Source organism: Jaculus jaculus, chromosome 3 (genome assembly GCF_020740685.1).
Source record: "Jaculus jaculus isolate mJacJac1 chromosome 3, mJacJac1.mat.Y.cur, whole genome shotgun sequence".
NCBI classification, from domain to species: domain Eukaryota; kingdom Metazoa; phylum Chordata; class Mammalia; order Rodentia; family Dipodidae; genus Jaculus; species Jaculus jaculus.
Window position 1 is genome coordinate 2,829,297 of NC_059104.1, and position 13,157 is coordinate 2,842,453.

Below are 13,157 nucleotides of genomic sequence, written 5' to 3' on the forward strand. Positions count from 1 at the left end.
CGTTTGTTCATTCCTGAGCTGGGGGGGATATAGATAAACAAACAAATAAATAAATTACAAAAATAAAATAAAGGGCTGGAGAGATGGCTTAGCAGTTAAGCACTTGCCTATGAAGCCTAAGGACCCTGGTTTGAGGCTCAATTCCCCAGGTCCCACGTTAGCCAGATGCACAAGGGGGCGCACGCATCTGGAGTTTGTTTGCAGTGGCTGGAGGCCCTGGTGCGCCCACTCTCTCTCTCTCTATTTGCCTCTTTCTCTCTCTCTCTCTGACATTCTCATATAAATAAACAAAAATATAAAATAAAAAAAATTAGGGCTGGAGAGGTGGCTTAGCAGCTAAGGCGTTTGCCTGCAAAGCCAAAGGACCTCGGTTCTATTCCCCAGGACCCATGTAAACCAAGTACACAAGGGAACACATGCATCTGGAGTTTGTTTGCAGTAGCTGGAAGCCTTGGATACACCCATTCCCTCTCTCTCTTTCTCTCTCTCTCTCTGCCTTTTTCTCTCTCTCTAAAGTAAATAAATAAAAATAAAGTTTAAAAATAAAATTAGCCAGGCATGTTGGCGCAGGCCTTTAATCCCAGCACTCGGGAGGCAGGCAGGGGTAGGAGGATCACCGTGAGTTCGAGGCCACCCTGAGATACATTGTGAGTTCCAGGACAGCCTACAAAATCCAAAAGAATGGGCGGTGGGGGTGTGTGTGGAGGAATCTGCTGGCATCTCTGTGGAGGAACTGCAGTACTGAAGAAGAATGTTTGTTTGGAGATTTCTCCCCTAAGCTTCAGGCTTCCTGCCCTGGAGGAGCCCAACAGCTCCTGTAAGGACAGTGACCACAGCGTCGAAAGGGCCAGCATGACAGGAGGGGCAGGGCTGGGGAAGGAGAGAGAAGAAAACTGACCAGCAAGTCTGAGAACAGGGCACTGGTGGGGCCAGCGGCCAGGGCGGTTCCACCACCCAGAACCCAGCTGGGACCCTGCCCACCTCCAGATGAAGTTACTCACAGGTCTCTGCGCACCCGCGCATCCTCGGGGGCCAGGCAGCAGGGAGGAAGGAAACCAGTGAGAACTGCCTCCTGCCGCCCGGTCAGCAGCTTCCGCGGGAGCAGAGCGCCCACTCCGGGACCAAGAGGAGGTGGGCGGAGGCAGGGCGGGGACCCAGGAGGACGCGCCGCTGCGGCTCACGTCTGTCGGCGGTGGAAGCCCCTTGCATGTGAGCGAGGATTTGAACTGATGTTGAGACCCTCCTGCCTTTTGTAGGGTGCCTGCCTGGAGTCTGCTGGCTTAAATATTGGTCTCATCCAAGACACCCCCACAGTCACACGCAGATGATGTTTCATGTCACACCCAGGTAAACGTTTTATGGGGGCTTGTATCTTCTCATGTAATGTTCCTCCCATCTTTCTAGTAGGTTCTTAACCTTTTTAATATTGACTTTTGGGGCTGGAGAGATGGCTTAGCGGTTAAGCACTTGCCTGTGAAGCCTAAAGACCCCGGTTTGAGGCTCGGTTCCCCAGGTCCCACGTTAGCCAGATGCACAGGGGGCACATGCATCTGGAGTTCGTTTGCAGTGGCTGGAGGCCCTGGTGCGCCCATTCTCTCTCTGTCACTTTCAATAAATAGAAATAAACAAAAATTTTTTAAAAATTAATATTGACTTTTTAAGGAATTATTTAATTATTAAATTTAATATATTGTCTACTTTCTCTGACTTGAGGTACATGTATGTTTATTAAACTATTATTGCTTGTTTTTTTGTTTGTTTGCTTTTTGTTTTTTTGAGGTAGGGTCGCACTCTAGCTCAGGCTGACCTGGAATTCACTATGGAGTCTCTGGGTGGCCTTGAACTCACAGCAATCCTCCTACCTCTTCCTTCCGAGTGCTGGGATTAAAAGCATGCACCACCACACCTGGCTTGCTTGGCATTTTCTATTATGATGTTTGTCATGCAGTCATATCTGCACCAAGGCAGGAGTTGGAAGAATTTCTTAGCCTTTTTTTACAAATCCTTCTCTCACTCTTTCTCTTTGTCTCTCTTTCATCCTTCCTCTTCTTCTCTCCCTCCCTAATGCTTCCCAACAGGAATCTTCTGAACTTTTGGGGTATGTACACAGGGGTGAGATAGCTGGATAATATGGTAGATCTATTTTAGTTTTTTATGACTATTTATTTATTTATTTGAGAGAGAGAAAGAGAAAATGGGTGCACCAGGGCCTCTAGCCACTGCAAATGAACTCCAGCATGTGCCACCTTGTGCATCTGGCTTCTGTGGGTACTGGGGAATTGAACCTGGGTCCCTTGGCTTTACAGGCAAGTGCCTAACCACCGAGCCATCTTTCCAGCTCCCGAAAATATTTTTTATTTATTTATGTTTATTTTTACTTATTTATTTGAAAGCAACAGACAGAGGTAGAGAGAGAGAATGGGAAAATGGGCACGCCAGGGCTCCCAGCCACTGCAAACGAACTCCAGATGTGTATGCACCCTTGTGCATCTGGCTAACATGGGTCCTGGGGAATTGAGCCTTGAACCGGGGTCCTTAGGCTTCACAGGCACTGCATGTGTACGTGTGCACATATGTGTGTGTAAGAGTGCATGCATGCATGCATGCATGTTAGGGACTATATGCCAGGCGTGGTGTCACACGCCTTTAATCCTAACACTTAGGAGGCAGAGGTAGGAGGATCGCCATGAGTTCAAGGCCACCCTGAGACTACATAGTGAATTACAGGTCAGCCTGGGCCAGAGGGAGACCCTGCCTCGAAAAACCAAAAGAAAAGAAGAGGAGAGGAGAAGAGAGGGGCTATGAGATGGGAGGAAGAGATTTTAAGAGAGAAACAGGAGAGAGTAGTGGAATACAGGTGACATGAAAGCAAATTTGGGGACTGGCTGAGGAAGAAAGGGGACCAACAGAAAGTGGGGGGGGGCAGCAGAGCGCCAGCGCTCACCTCTCTGCTTGGGCCTTCCCAGCTGTGAGGAGCCCCAGCCACACCCGCCTGCCAGCATGAGCTCCGTTCTGACTTCCCATCGTAAGGCGCTGTGCCCACGTCTCTGAGGGGTGGAGTGCACACTGCCCTGCAGCTGCCTCCATCAGAGCTTTGGTCACAGCTAGTACCTTGCTTAACACCTGCCCTGTGATCGCTAATGCTCATCATGAACTTTACTTGATTGAGAACCACGTAGGAGTCACACCTCTGAGCATGTGTATGTGAGGGTGTTTTCACGGAAGTTTAACTGAGGAGAGAAAAATCTCACCTTGAATGTGGTTGGCACCCTCCCCAGGGCTAGCATCCTGGACTGAAGAAAAGGGAAACCAGAAAGCCAGCTGTGACGATCAATGTTGACTGTCAAACTGAAAGGATCTAGAATCAGCTGGGAGGCAAACCTGTCCACATGTCTATGAAAGGGTTTCTAGACTGAGCTAATGAGGTGGGAAGACTTGCCCTAAATGTGAGTCACAGTTCCATGGACTGGGGTCCCACCATGGATAAAAAGAAGAAGGCAAGCTGAACAACAGCATTAATCCTCTCTCTCTCTCTCTTTCTCTCTCTTTCTCTCTCTCTCGATAACGATGTGACCAGCCAGCCAGCTTAACTTCTCCACCATGATGGGCCATATCCCTGTAAACCGTAAGCCAAAATGACCTCTTCCTCTGTTAAGTCCACTTGGTCAAGGATTTGATCACAACAATGACAAAAGTAATATAAAAAACTGATATCAGCTGGGCATGGTGGCACAAGCCTTTAATCCCAGCACTTGGGAGGCAGAGATGGGAGGATCATTATGAATTCAAGGCCACCCCAAGGCTACATAGTAAATTCCAGGTCAATATGAGTTACAGCAAGACACTACCTTGAAAAAAAACAACTTGATAACAGGAGGGGGGTCATATCTGTGGTGAACTGACCATGTAGTTCTTATTTTCTCATTTTGTGGGAAGAATTTGGAAGAGTTTGGAACTCTGAGTTAGAAAAGCCCCATAACTCTGGTGGACATTTAACACTTGATCTGAGAAAGCCAGGCATGGTAGCATATGCCTTTAATCTCAGCACTTGGGAGGCAGGGGTAGGAGGATCGCTAGGAGTTCAAGGTCACCCTGAGACTACACAATGAATGCCAGGTCAGCCTGGGCTCGAGCAAGACCCAACCTCAAAAAAAAAAAAAAAAAAAAAAGTCTGAGCAGTGATAGATGGTAGGCATTCAAAAAGCCAGAGTTCTGGGCTTGAGGGATGGCTTAGCGGTTAAGGCAGCATAAGGTGGCACATGCATCTAGAGTTCATTTGCAGTGGTTGGAGACCCTGGTGTTCCCATTCTCTCTGTCTCTGCCTCTCTAAATTAATAAATTAAAATTAAAACAAAAATCAGAATTCCAAGAGAAATTCAAGCAGTGGAGACCCAACTCATGAGGTTTCAGATGGGAACAAAGACGTTATTGATAACTATAACTATGTTGAGAGCTATACGTCATTGGTGTTATATTCTAGAAAAGAATCTAGCTGCATTCTATTTCCTGAGAACATGAGTGATGTTGAGTTTTTAAATAATGGATTAATTTTTTTAGCAAATTTCAGACAAGATAGCACTCAGGATGTGTCATGGTTGCTGTTCACTGCTTTTATCCAGGTCTACAGTAAGAAAGCAACAGGCGGAGCAGGAATGTATGATAAATATGCCATTTGATAGAGAAAGAGGGAACTTAAAGTTGCAGACAAGGTGAGTTCTGAACCCAGCTATAATTGTCAAGGAGATTAGCACCACTGAAGAGAAACTCAGGCTCTGTAATAGGACAAAAGGACAGGCACACCACCCAGTTAAGATGGCAGTATAGGAACCACTCCACCTACTTGAATACTCTCATAGCAGGCAAACCCAACACCTAGGGTCACTTCTGTAGATACTCTGAGAGTCTGAAGTGCCACCCCTAGCATCTTAAGCTCCTACCCTGAAGATATATAACATCAGATTGATTGCTACATCTAATAATACTGCAGCTAATTAGAAAATCCAAGCATTCATTTGCCTGCAAAGCCAAAAGACTCAGGTTCGATTCCCCAGGACCCATGTTAGCCAGATGCACAAGAGGGCACATGTGTCTGGATTCATTTGCAGTGGCTAGAAGCCCTGGCATGCCCATTCTCTCTCCCTGCCTCTTTCTGTGTTAAATAAATAAATAAAGATAAAATATTTTTAAAGGAATTTTTTTTTTTTTTTTTTTGGTTTTTCGAGGTAGGGTCTCACTCTAGCTCAGGCTGACCTGGAATTCACTATGTAGTCTCAGGGTGGCCTTGAACTCATGGCGACCCTCCTACCTCTGCCTCCTAAGTGCTGGGATTAAAGGCATGCGCCACCACGCCCGGCTAAAAATAAAATATTTTTAAAAATGAACTGCTTGCACTAGTACATGGAACTTCTGGCAGAGTCACCCATGAATAGGTCACACCTCTTAGAAATTAGCTTTTATTTACAGAATAAAAGATGGATTCGCAAAGAGCAGAAAAACCTAATTTTATAAAATAAAGCAACAAACATTTACTCTCTATAGTAATGAACTTGCTCTGAGTTGGGAAAATCAAAGAGGATAAGATAAATTGTAAAATTAAAGTAATAGGAATGAATCTTTATAAGAAAGAGATCAGAATGATTGAGATGGGGAGGGGATATGATGGAGAATGGAATTTCAAAGGGGAAAGTGGGGGGGAGAGAGGGTATTACCATGGGATATATTTTATAATCATGGAAAATGTTAATAAAAATTTAAAAAAATTAAAAAAAACAAAAAAAATAAAATAAAATAAAAAGAGAGAGAGAAAAAAGAAAGAGATCAGAATGATTGAGATGGGGAGAGGATATGATGGTGAATGGAATTTCAAAGGGGAAAGTGGGGGGGGAAGAGAGGGTATTACCATGGGATATTTTTTATAATCATGGAAAATGTTAAAAATTGAGAAAAAAAATAAATAAAATTAAAAAAAAAGAAAATCCAAGCATTAAATTAACCCAAGATGCAAAAATGTGTACATGATGATACAAGAAACACCAAAAATTAACACAATATTAATCCACCAAAAAGTACTAATGCACCAGAAATGACCTCCAGTGAGAATGATGTCGAGGAAGTGCCTGAGAAAGATTTCAAAAGAATGATTATAAATATGAAGTCAAAGAGGAAATCAAAGGAATCAATGGAGACACAGGAAAGGTGCACCGAGGGACAGATCCCACCTATCAAAGGCTCCATCTTGTGAAAATGCAAATAAGTAAATGAGTGAATGAATAATTTTTTTTAAAGAGGAGAACATGAGCTGAGCACGAGTGTCCATCTCTCTGCTCCCCAACTGTGGATGCAGTGTGGTTAGCCACCTCACACGCTGCCACCATGTCTCCCGTCGTGCTGGGCTATAACCTGCAAACTAACTCAGACCCTTACTTCCCTGAACTGCTTTTCATCAAATGTTGGCCACAGCAGTGAGAAAAATGAGCAATATGTACCCAAACTTATATTTTATGTGATTTCATTTTTCAAAAATTATATATTCATATAGGCAAAATGAAAAGATCAAAATGAAATGAATCTCTTTTCAGTTAGTCTCTACTTGAAGTCACCTTCTCCTTCCTGGCACTCAGTTAATCTTTGCAAAGATAGTTTAGGTATATTTCACATGTACATATCTAGTTAACGTCGTAATTTACTTACCTCACTTTTTTTTTTTGTTTGTTTGATTTTTCAAGGTAGGGTCTCACTCTGGCCCAGGCTGACCTGGAATTCACTCGGTAGTCTCAGGATGGCCTTGAACTCACAGAGATCCTCCTACCTCTGCCTCCTGAGTGCTGGGATTAAAGGTGTGCACCAACACACCTGTCTTACTTACCTCACTTTTCAAAGTCATTAATACCGTTGGTATTTTACACGGGACAAAACTCAGTTTATAAATGAGCTACAGAACTGGAGGCTTATGATGAGATGAACTCCTCCCATAAACATTATGGTTCTTTATTTCAACTTCTGCATCCCACAACATTCTTGTTATTCATATTATTAAATGACGTCCTTTACTTCATCAGATCTTCTACACACTATTGTACGTTAATAGAAAGGTCCCAGTCACCCCTCCAAATTCCTAGATGCAGAAGAGCTACCATAAATAAACAAGGGCTGACATCTGGGACAAGCTGGCAACGTAACAGTCAACCAGAAGAACCTTTGAGGGCCCCACTGAGGTCCACCCCACAGGGACCCTCGAGTCCACTGAGGTCCAGCTCCGCTGGCCCACCTGACCTCGGGTTTTTGGTGTGGGGCAGTTGGACTTGGTGTTTAAAGACGGTCTTGGATTCATCCTGCCTGGGACTCGTTGAGTCTCTCAGCTTCCTGCATCAGCCGTAACTCTGCAAGCACGAGGACGCCAGCCGGTGTCTCTCCAGGCACCGGTGCGTCTCTCTCGTTCCCTGGAGCTCACCTGGGCTGGTAAGGGAGGTCTTTAGGGTGTCCAGGCTGGGCTAGGGAAGGCTTCTCGCCACCCCTTTACACAGGCATTTCTCACAGTCTGGCCTCACACTCGTCTCTTCTGCTTTCCCACCTTATTGCAAACCCTAGCTGGTTCAGATATTGCCCTTTATTCTCTTTTTCTCTCCTACAATTTCCAGTAGGTTCTTTTTACGTATTGTATTTATTTACTGAGATTTTTTCAATTTTTTTTAAATTATTTATTTATTTATTTGAGAGCGACAGACACAGAGAGAAAGACAGATAGGGGGAGAGAGAGAGAATGGGCGCGCCAGGGCTCCCAGCCTCTGCAAGCGAACTCCAGACGCGTGCGCCCCCTTGTGCTTCTGGCTAACGTGGGACCTGGGGAACCGAGCCTCGAACCAGGGTCCTTAGGCTTCACAGGCAAGCGCTTAACCGCTAAGCCATCTCTCCAGCCCTAAATTTTAAATTAAAAAAAATTAATCACTTATAAACCAGGCGTGGTGGCACATGCCTTTAATCCCAGCAGAGGTAGGAAGAGCTCTGGGAGTTAGAAGTCACCCTGAGGCTACATAGTGAATTCTGGGTCAATCTGGGCTAGAACAAGACCCTACCTTGAAAAACTAAATAAAATATAATAGTAAAATAAATCAATGAAAATCACTTATGAGCATATTTTTCTGCATTGACCAAATTTGCAGAAACTCCTTCAAAGCATCAGGCTGCAGTACACCCTCTGGGTTGGCTGGAGTGAGTCCCCGTTGCTTGTGTTTCTCCTTAGGAGGGTTTTATTTTCCTCTTTCTCCAGATACACCTGCCCTACTGACATTTGGCATGAGATCATCTTTGCTTTGAGGGCTGTTCTGTACGTCTTTTTAACTCTCTGCCTTTCAGGGCCATGTGCCACTAGCAACTGGTGTAGACGGCTTCATGTTGCTAGAATGAACTTCAGAACAGACAGATAGGAGAAAGGAATTTATTTCAAGCTTACAGATTCAGGGGGAGTTCCATCAAAACACCAGCACCAGCACACACCAAAAAGTAACAAGCACCAAACCCTACAACAGACACACATCCACAAGAGTTCAGGCTTCTCTGAATATCTTTGGGCTGGAATCAGGTCCACCCCCAAACACACCTTTGGACAGGCCCCAGAATTTGTTCCCAGTGACACCAATTCCAGCCAAGCAGCTAGAGACCAGTTACAAGCTTAATGAAACAACTGAATCTCAAGCTGGAGAAATGGGCTAGTGGTTAAGGTGCTTGCCTACAAAGCCAAAGGACCCAGGTTGGATTCCCCAGGACCCACATAACCCAGGAGCAGAAGGTGATGCATGTGTCTGGAGTTCAATTGCTGTTACTACAGGCTCTGGCATGCCCTTTCTCTCTCTCAAATAAATAAATAAAATATTTTTTAAAAGAAAAAATTTGAGTCTATTGGGGACATATAGTCACATTCAAACCACAGCAGCAACCCTCAGTGCGGAAGCCAGCATGTTTCCAGATAAGTATCCCCTGTGTGGCAAGACTGTCCTCCCGAGAACCACCCAAGAGGATCGTTGCTGGACACTGTGAATGCATTGCTGTGAAGAACGGGATTCTGTCCCGTCATCCCGGTGAGTGCTGGGCTTTTTATTTTAACCAGAATTAACCTTCTTGAAGTCAGTCTCTTAAGCGCGTGTTCACGCTCAGCCCAGCCCTCTCTTCCTTCGTGAGCTGTTGTGAGCCCCGCACATGCTCACTTCAAAGGTCAGCTAGGGATTCCAGTGGTTTATACACAGAACCTGGAACTTTGCAAGTCTTTCTTCTATCCAGTCCTCACCTCCAAGAGGCTGTAGTTATCCCAGAGTCTTCCGACACAGTTTACTGGTCACCCATTTCCACCACCATGGCCACGTGTCGGGAGCGTCCTTCTGACCTGCCCTCACAGGTCAGCTCTGCCCACCTCATGATCCTCTTGGCCTCCCTAGAACTTTGTTGTTTTGTTTTGTTGGGCTGGAGAGATGGCTTAGTGGTTAAGGCACTTGCCTGCAAAGCCAAAGGATCCCGGTTCCATTCTCCAGGACCCACGTAAGCCAGATGCACAAGGGGGCGCATGTAGCTGGAGTTTGTTTGCAGTCGAGGCCCTGGAGCATCCATTCTCTCCCTCTCTCTCTGCCTCTCAAATAAATAGATAAATAAATAAAATATTTTTAATTTTTTTTTTCAATTTTTTTGAGGTAGGGTCTCACTCTAGCCCAAGCTGACCTGGAATTCACTATGTAGTGTCAGGGTGGCCTCGAACTCACGGTGATACCCCTACCTCTGCCTCCTAGTGCTGGGATTAAAGGCGTGCGCCAGGAGGCCAAGCCCTAGACTTCTTCTAGTAACAGGTACTGTATTAGTGACTTTTCTTGTCACTGTGACCAAATACCTGACAAAAGACACTTTAGGCTGGGCATGGTGGCGCACGCCTTTAACACCAGCACTCAAGAGGCAGAGGTAGGAGGATCGATGTGAGTTTCAAGGGCACCCTGAGACTACAGAGTGAATTCCAGGTCAGCCTGAGCTAGAGACCCTACCTCGAAAAAAAGGTACTTTAAAGATGGAGGAGTTTATTTTGCTCATGTTTGAGGTTGAGGGGCTACAGCCCATCACAGTGGGAAGGCATGATGCAGAAGCATGAAGCAGCTGCTCACACTGTCAGGAAGAAGAGATGAATGCTGCCACTGAGCCAGCTTCCTCCCTGTCCCTCCTGGTTCAGCCCAAGACTGCAAACCTTGGGATGGTGCCCCCCACATCCATGATGAGTCTTCCCTCAATGAAGCCTCTCTGGAAACATCTTCCCAGACACGCCCATGGGTGTCTTCTAGGTGATTCTAAAATAAGTCAAGGGCTGGAGAGATGGCTTAGTGGTTAAGGCACTTGCCTGTGAAACCTAAGGACCCAGGTTCGATTCCCCAGAACTCACATAAGCCACATGCACAAGGCGGTGCATGCATCTGGAGTTTGTTTGCAGTGGCTAGAGGCCCTGGTGCACCCACTCTCTCTCCCTCTCTCTCTAATAAAAACAAAATATTTTCTACAAATGAAATAAGTCAAGTTGACTATGAGTAGCGGCCATCATAACTCCTTGTCAACTTGACACCCAAGCATACCAAAAACTATGACGGTGCTGGAGAGATGGCTCCGTGGTTAAAGACGCTTGCTTGTGAAGGCTGACCGCCTGGGTTCGGTTCCCCAGTACCCAGGTAAAGCCAGGCACACAAAGTGGCACACACATTTGCAGCAGCAGGACACCAGAGCATGCTCATTCTCTCTCAAACTACAGCAAGCAGGTCGTCCCGCCTGACTGGAACATACCCCTCTCCCGTTGTCCCCTCTGCCTTAACAGTGAACTCTGTTAGCTCAGACTCTGACCTTGGATGCCATCACAGAACAAGCAGCAACAGCCCCAGGACAGTGTTCCCACCACAGACAGCACTCCACCTTCAGCCACCAGAGCAAGCTCTGAGGCAACAGAGAAACAATACCTTGTGTCGCCTTGAAGAGCTCACCACACCCTCAAGTACATTCCTTGAAAGGGCTTGAAAATTCAGTATCGGTTCTTGACCCCGCTTTTGGGTGACTTCCAGCTGGAAAGCCAGGGACTTTTCCGGATGGTACAATGCTTTGCTTATTTATAATACTTTTTTTTTTGTTTCCATCTCAGCCAATCCCGATCTGCCAGGAACCACTTCTATCCAAGGATCACTTAACAAAGTCCCCGCAGCTTGGGGGGTACCACCACGCCCGCGTATTTGGGGACGAGCGTGTAGACTTCTGCCTGAAAGTCATGTTTTCTGTGATGAAACTCAAGCAAGCATGTGGCTTGTCGCTGGCATGAGTTTCTGTGGTCATGGTCTAATGCAGACCACACCGGAGATCCCCGGGGGGAGTGATTCCATCTGGTCACCCTCAGACGCCTGCAGGAACGAGGTCCTCCGGCATCAGGACGGCCGGTGGAGATAAAAGCTACATACACACCCCCGGCCCGTCGTCCTCTCCCAGGAAGTTGGCGGCTTCTGGGGAGACTGGCAGCGTAGGGGGCAGTGGGGAGACCCGGCCAGTCACCAGGGCAATGTGGGGCTTTGAAGGCGGAGTCACAGAGCTCCTGGCTATCGGTGCAGAAGCAATCCTGTTGCATCCCGGCCGGTGGCTGCGCACTCGCTACATTGCCCAGGATGGCCCTGGACTTCCTCCCGAGCGCCGGGGTCACGGACGCGCCACCAGTGCTGGGCGCGAACCCAGGACCTGTGCAGCTTAGGCGGGAGCTCTGCGTCGCCTCCCAGCCATGCATGCTCAGAGGAATGGTGACCTCCCCGGCGAGAAAGGCGCTGCCTCTGGGGTGAGACTCGCTGCCCGTGGCCCACGTGTGCGGTGTCTTCACCCGTCTGCTTACAGACACCCCGTCCCACCTCCGTCCAATGGGCATGGAGCCACGGGCAGGGTCCTGGGAGGCTGCAGCCCACCGGTCGACGCCCGTGCAGCCCACGAGGCCCCAGGACAGTTTCCTCCCTGCGGCAGAATGGCGCCCGGAAAAGCCACCAATCTGATTTCCAGTCTTGGGAATCCCCTCTCTGCTTCCAAACCTGTATTTCATAACTTCTGACAGTCTTGAGTTTCCTGAACGGAAAACTAGCCCTAACTGTTCACAGTCACTGCCCGCCTTGCACTGTGTGGGAATGAAGTGAGAGATGGCTCTGAAGCATGACAGTTCGTCTGCAGCTCAACAGCGTGTGCACAGCTCTGACCTCACACACCCCATTACTGGGAATTCATGAGCAACTCCCCCACACACACACACAAATACATGTTTAAAATCAATCTATCTGTGCCTCTATGCCGACACATTGCATATTATGAAACATGCAGCAATAAAAATGCTTAATGTGTGGTTTAAACATTAAATAGGACTCTAGATGACTTTTTGTTATTTTATTATGCAAAACTTTTCCTGCGCTCACTAAAATAGTTCCATGATTCATCATATCTTTAGCGGAGACTAATGTGCTCAGATATGCTTCAGGGTCTTTGAGAATCTTGAGAAGTTAACATTTTCTGATACAGGATTTGAAGGTCTCGCTCCAAAGTTTAGTTCATTTAGGCTCTTGACATTCCTGGCTGTCAAAAGGTCTTGTCAAGGAGACACAGATCCCGGTAGCAATAAGTAACTGACCTAGTGATTTCAATCTCATCTACCAATGATGTAGACAGTTTGGGTTGAAACTTAGCCAATCAATTTCCTTCTTCACTGGTACTTCTTGACTGCTTTTGCAAATTAATGAGAAGACATGGTGTTGTGATATATTTTTCAAAAGTGGGAATATAACCACCATCATTCAGAATATTGTTAAATAAGAAAGCTGGACGTGGTGGTGCACACCTTTAATCCCAGCACTCGGGAGGCAGAGGCAGGAGGATCGTCATGAGTTCGAGGCCACTCTGAGACTACATAGTAAATTCCAGGTCAGCCTGGGCTAGAGTGAGACCCTACCTCGAAAAACAAAAAAAAAAAAAAAAAGAAAACAATGTCTGTTTTTTAAACATGCACCCAAGAAGCATTTTGTTTATATCAGACACTATTTTTGGCCACAGTAAAATTCTAGCCTATCTGTTTTCCAAAAGTTCCCTCAAGTTTCTTTCCAAAAAAAATTATTTCTTCATCATTTACTTTAAAA